The following is a 6,641-nucleotide window of genomic DNA, read 5'->3' as shown; positions in this document are numbered from 1 at the left end:
ACTACCTCCCAGTGGGAAGACATCACCTGGCCTCATTAGTAGTAAGACCCATACACACAAGGAATATCATGTAATAGCAGGTAGGACAGGCCTACCCTAATTCTCAGACAGCATAAACGTCAGTCTTCATACCCACCGTGTCAACAATGACACAGTACCATTCTCCGACCCCTGTCTCCAGGCAAGAAGACTGACAACAGTATATATGTACTAATATTAGTATTCTCATTCTCGTATCGTAATGTCGTGGTGAGGGAAAATCCACCCGCGACAAGAGTACACCACTTTCCAAACCCCTTTGAGATTCAAGTTTAGAGTCGTTTCTAGCCAAGAGCTCTGGTGAGTTTGATTATCATTAGGATGCCTCATAGGAGTAAATTCTGTCTTCACATGTGGAGAACTCTTTTGTTGCAGAGTGATGTGACATCCTGTGTAAGTGGAGTCAATCTAACCCCAGTATTAGGCTAGATAAAGCTATTAGGAAAGCTGTATTGAACGCACACCTATAGGGTAGTGTCCCTATTTAGTACTTAAGTATATCCTTGTGTTATGTTGATGCAAGAGCCCCTTTAGTCTCTAGTTGAGATTGTTGCTTGTTTCTACTGTACAAGACCTGTTTTTCCACAGTCGCAGACCCATCTTAGGAGCTGTTTGTTTCCATTAGGAACAATTGTCCTTGATATTAGAGTGGACATGAATCAATTCTTCCGCGAGGGAAAAAGCTCTGTAATGGGAAAAATATTCCTTTAATTATTAGTGAGTTATTTAGGAATTGATTCATCATCCTCCTCTGATATCTTTACACTACTGTTTTAAGAGTGATTGGAACTGTGAATGTTTTTGTTGTGGACACAAGTGTGGCAGTGTAGCCAGTCCCTTATTTTGTTTTCTCTCACTCGAGTATGGGAGCGCTGCCCTGAATCTTTCGTCTGCTTTTGGTAACACTAGCAACACATGTAAGAATCACGAATGCTTTCGTGTGAGGGTATGTCAACCTGTCCGCTCTTCATTTTGGCTATTTTACCAAATTGTTAATACAAATGATTATCTATCCCTTGCAAGGTAAGCTTTTAAAGTCGTAATATTATCATTAGTTCATTAGTTAGAACAGATCACTGTCATGAAAGAACAGTAGCAGACGAGAATTCAAGTGCAGAGTTGCCTGCCCAGTCAAACATGTGGCAATGCCTTAACATGGAAAATTTTCATTGTCATGAAGGATACTTCGCTTTCATAAGTTGTCATGAAATTTTGCTGTGTTAGTTTGATTTGTAACTTAGCGTTTAATAGGGTTGTAAAACGTTAACAAAAAACAGTCATAAGAGTTTTGTTTGTATACAGTTTTTGCAAATACCAGTGCCAAAGGGTACCACAACATGGCCATCCTGCAGGGCATTTTGGGGTTACCCCTACCTCTCATGGAAATTTCCACTGCCGAGCATGATCTTAGACTAGGCTATACAGTAATTTAAGAAGGCCTACCCTAGACTAATCCTGTTTGAATGAGGAATTATGACTATTTTTGATAAATATAGTTAGGCTATATGTATATAAATTCATGAAAAACTTAATTACATAGAACTTAGCCTGTATCCTCATTAAACTAACCTAACTTTGTGGCCTATTGTAACCTAGTCAAAAATCAGCTATGTAAACTTTGAATAGGCTATCCTTAATGATTTCTAAAGAAGCCTAAGCTAGACTATCCTGTTAAAAGGCACCTTAGCCTAATTTTACCTCTTTTAAGTTTAAGTTTTCTCATAAATCTTTCAGGTAACCTTACCCCTTGTCATATGTTGTGGAGAAACATTTAGTACTGTGTGGAGTAGGGTATCAAATTATTTACACATTACTGTAAGTTAATTGATTCCAGGGCTGCTCCACGTTTGATACTTATCCTTTTATGAAGGAAAAGCAAATCCCATAATCTGTAGTTGATATATTTTTTTTTTGAGTCTCAATATAAAGAATTATTTTTTGTTATAGTTTTAAACTACTCATTTGTATTGTTTTCTGGAAATAAAAATTAAATAAAATTAATATTTCCAGGGATCTAGTCCAGAAATCTAGTCCAGGAGTTCTGAAGACTAGGTAAATTAATCAAGTCCAGGAGACTAGGCCTGGGAGAAATTTGGCATGATGTAATGAGTAATAAAGAAGCAAGCTGAATACCAGGAATTTTCTTCAGTACCCCTAAAATGGAAATCAGCACTTCAACTGCCTCCCAGTGGGAAGACATCACCTGGCCTCATCAGTAGTAAGACCCATACACACAAGGAATATCATGTAATAGCAGGTAGGACAGGCCTACCCTATTTCCCAGGCAGCATAAACGTCAGTCTTCATACCACCCGTGTCAACAATGACACAGTACCATTCTCCAACCTGTGCCTCCAGGCAAGAAGACTGACAACAGTGCATATGTACAATAGTAATATTATCTTTGTATATGTATAATATTATTATTCTTATTCTCGTATCTTAATGTCGTGGTGAGGGAAAATCTGCCCGCGACATAGGATCATTCCTTTGTGCCTCAATCAAGCTATCTCTACTAAAGGGCAATTGAAGATAATCAAAAGAAGAACAGCTTTCTTCATTGTTTTTACAAACCTTCCTACTTTGTGAGGGAGGAAAATAATGGTCCTCCAACAAAATACCATAAGTTGTAAACAATTCGGCTTTCAAAACTCGAGTTAATACGGACAGGAATGAATTAAGAGAATTATAACTTCAAATAGGATCATTAGGATTCAACCAAATGATATGGTATGGCGGCAATGTCATACGAGGGTTCTCGTGAGCAATAACAGTGCACGAACAAGCAATGATGTAAGAAAGAAGAGGTTCCAAGTTATCAGGCAAAGAGTTGTAAGGACAACGCTTTTTCCCTATTTTCATTGTAACCAATCATCAAGTCGCGTTGTTCTTACTTCCATCCGATAGAGCGTTCCGCGGAGTTTCCGCCGACGCATAACACATGCAATTCCATTATCTGTACGCTTTATTATATCTAAATGAATGTCTGTAAGAAAACACAAATTTACCGTCTCAGAGTCCTTTCTGTTTGCGGTGCGAGACTGCACTACATATCCGTCCGCACCTGTCTATGTCAACCCAGTTTGTCTGTAAACAAATTATCAGTATCCCAGCTACCTGTCTTAATCTCTGGTCCTCACAGAGTCAATAATAAACAGTTAACAGAAATCCCGGATAGGTTCCCCACTTGTAACAAACCAACTCTTTCTGACTCTAACTATTATACCTGCTTCATTGTATGGATTTACTACAAAAGGATTGTTAAAAAATACACAAGGCTACATTGATAATACATTTTATATATAAATAAAAAAACAATGACAATCATTACTCAATATCACTATAAACAAGACTAAAGAAAAAGACGACGACATCGTCTGAGGATCCTGTTTACTTTCGCTCTGTACTTTGGCCTTTTTTTATGATATAATGTACTCAAGCACTGATAACAATGCATGGAGCATCGTGAAGTGATGTGAGTGCACAGACTTAGGTGGAAACTTTTATAAGTATGGGAATAGTGCCAAATAGTGACTAAAATAGACGGGGTATTTGGAACATTTGTTTATGCCCCGAGGCGTTTGAGTTGGGAAGGTCCGTTTTCTATGATAAATTTTACCCGTTCTCTTTGTTGTTTTATGAGACAGTACTAAAGCAACATGGATTCGTTTCCAAGCTTTTTAAGGAGAAAGGACTCCATTGGTCTACAATTCCTGGGAGGTTATATGTTCATCAAAAATGTATGTATTGTGTTATTAAGAGAATTAAAACTTGATATTGCTGATATCTTGGGTGTACAGAATGTAAGCAGGAATAAAGTAGTAGTTAAGTTCAGCTCAGAGAACAAATTCTTGGAAATATCAAGGCAATTTGAGGATAAGCATATCAAGATAAATGAGGTAGATAGTGTGAAAGTTGTGAATATAAGTACCTCGTATACATATGTATCGATAAGGAATGCACCGTTTGAATTGTCTGATGAATTGATATACATATGAGCAATATGGAAAAGTGGATCAATAAGAAGTAACAGATTCAGTATGGACCCCCTGAAAGGCCTGCTGAATGGGATACGGACAATAAAGATGAAGATTAGAGATAAAATTCCTTCATCGATAAGCGTGTCTGGTTTTAACTTAAGTATATTATATAATGGGCAGAAAAGAACCTGTTACAGATGCGGACAAGAAGGCCATTTAGTGAAAGATTGTAACATCGATATTATGGAAGGAACCAGTATGTGGAATGAAAAAGACTTTCCTGACATAAGCAGGCAAAGAAATGATAATAAACCAGAGAAGGATAATGGTGATAATAGAGAACAAATAAGAGAAGGAAATAACATTGAGGGACAAATGGTAAGTGATAGCCAAAGAGGAATTGATATTAGTGAAGATGAAACTGATGTATACACAAATAGTGAAGCTGACAAAGGTCCAAGAGGAAATACTCAGGGAAACCAAGAAGGTAAAAAAATAAGTAAGGAGGGTGGATGGAACTTTGCTGATTTTGTCTGAAGCTTTACTATTCTAGGTGCAACCTTTGACTCACATCCAACTTTGCAGAGATATCTAATGAAAGTTCCAGCAAATGCTCCACGAAAGTTAGGTGTTGTTCATAAGGCCTCATATATTATAACTGTGCAACCTGTATTAGGTCATTTTTCGTTCCTTTACTAAAATACTGTTCTCCGGTGTGGCTGTCTGATTCTGCCAGATATTTATCTCTTTTAGACAGATTGGTTCGTGGTGGCAGGTTTCTGTTTCCTGACAGAAGCAGTTGTGTTCTCTTGTTTTCCATTTTTCAGTAAGTTGTAATTCACATGCACAATTGATCCCTGATTCCTTTTTCCTGCCGAGAACAACCAGATTCGCTGAACAGCAGCACCAATATGCAATAAATATGCACTGCTGTCGAACTTCTCAGTTCCAGAGGTCTTTTATTCATCGCACCGTTAGAGTGGAACAGCCTCCCAAAGGTTGTCATGCAATTGTAAATTCAGAAGTTCAAGAGAAAATGCAATGCAATACTACCCTAATGCTATTCTTCTTGCATTTTAATGCATTTTAATCTAACCATTTATTTATTAATTTTAAAAAAAATTTAATAAGTAGGATATCTTCTTTCTGTATTTTCCTTTTTCTTCTCTACTTCTTCCTAATGAACATCATATTCTTCAGATGCTTGAATTTCAAGTCAATGGCCTCTGTTGGCTTGTTCCATCCGATTAGGTTTCATCTACTGAATAATAATAATAATAATAATAATAATAATAATAATAATAATAATAATAATAATAATAATAATAATAATAATAATAATAATAATAAGTTTTGCTAAAAATTGTTGCTGCTTCAGCACTATTAATCTTGTAAAGAGTCTTCTCTATTTTTTTAAAGACAGCTTTTTCTCTGTTGCTTAGAGTGGCGAGCAACACACCAAAGGGCATGGTAAAATTTGGTTGAGTCATTTTGATGTTTATTGTTGCTTATACAATTCTCTCTCTCTCTCTCTCTCTCTCTCTCTCTCTCTCCTCTCTCTCCTCCTCTCTCTCTCTCTCCTCCAATGGCAACGGTTTCATCCAGATCTACAGGACATTTTACCAATGATGACTGCTGAGGAAGTTGAATTCCTGTGGACCCGCCACTGGGAAATTCATAGTCAGCAGTTCATCACTGGAAAATGTTGCCTGTATATTTAAGAACAAAACATCGCATGGAGGGAAAGATGGAGAAAGAGAGAGAGAGAGAAGAGATGAATGAGAGAGAGAGAAGATAGAAGGCGAGAGGAGGAAGTGAGAGAGGAGGAAGAGCAGAGGAATTGTACAAGCAATAATAAACACCAAAAGACTCAACGGACCTCCCAAACCAATTTTAAATTTTACCATGCCCTTTGGTGCGTTGTTTGCCAGTCTAAGCAACAGAGAAAAAGCTGTCTTAAAAAAACTAGAGAAGACTCTCTACAAGATTAATAGGGCTGAAGCAGCAACTATTTTTAACAAAACTTGTCCACGAGAGGGTCTCCTTCCGAAATAATAATAATAAAAATATATTTAATAATAATAATGATTCCCATGACAAAAGTACTACAGAAGATGGATGCCGGGTACCAACTCAAGAAAAGAGGCAACAGGATTAACCATCTGATGTTCATGGACGACATCAAGCTGTATGGTAAGAGCATCAAGGAAATAGATACCCTAATCCAGACTGTAAGGATTGTATCTGGGGACATCAGGATGGAGTTTGGAATAGAAAGATGCGCCTTAGTCAACATACAAAAAGGCAAAGTAACGAGAACTGAAGGGATAAAGCTACCAGATGGGAGCAACATCAAACACGTAGATGAGACGGGATACAAATACCTAGGAATAATGGAAGGAGGGGATATAAAACACCAAGAGATGAAGGACACAATCAGGAAAGAATATATGCAGAGACTCAAGGCGATACTCAAGTCAAAAACTCATCGAAATATGATAAAAGCCATAAACACGGCAGTGCCAGTAATCAGATACAGCGCAGAATAGTGGAATGCACGAAGGCAGAACTCCGCCAGCATAGATTCAGAAAACCAGGAAACGATATGACAATACACAAAGC

The sequence above is a fragment of the Macrobrachium nipponense genome, chromosome 26 (assembly GCF_015104395.2).
Source record: "Macrobrachium nipponense isolate FS-2020 chromosome 26, ASM1510439v2, whole genome shotgun sequence".
Classification (NCBI taxonomy): domain Eukaryota; kingdom Metazoa; phylum Arthropoda; class Malacostraca; order Decapoda; family Palaemonidae; genus Macrobrachium; species Macrobrachium nipponense.
The sequence above is the reverse complement of the archived record's forward strand: the minus strand, read 5'-3'. Positions refer to the sequence as shown.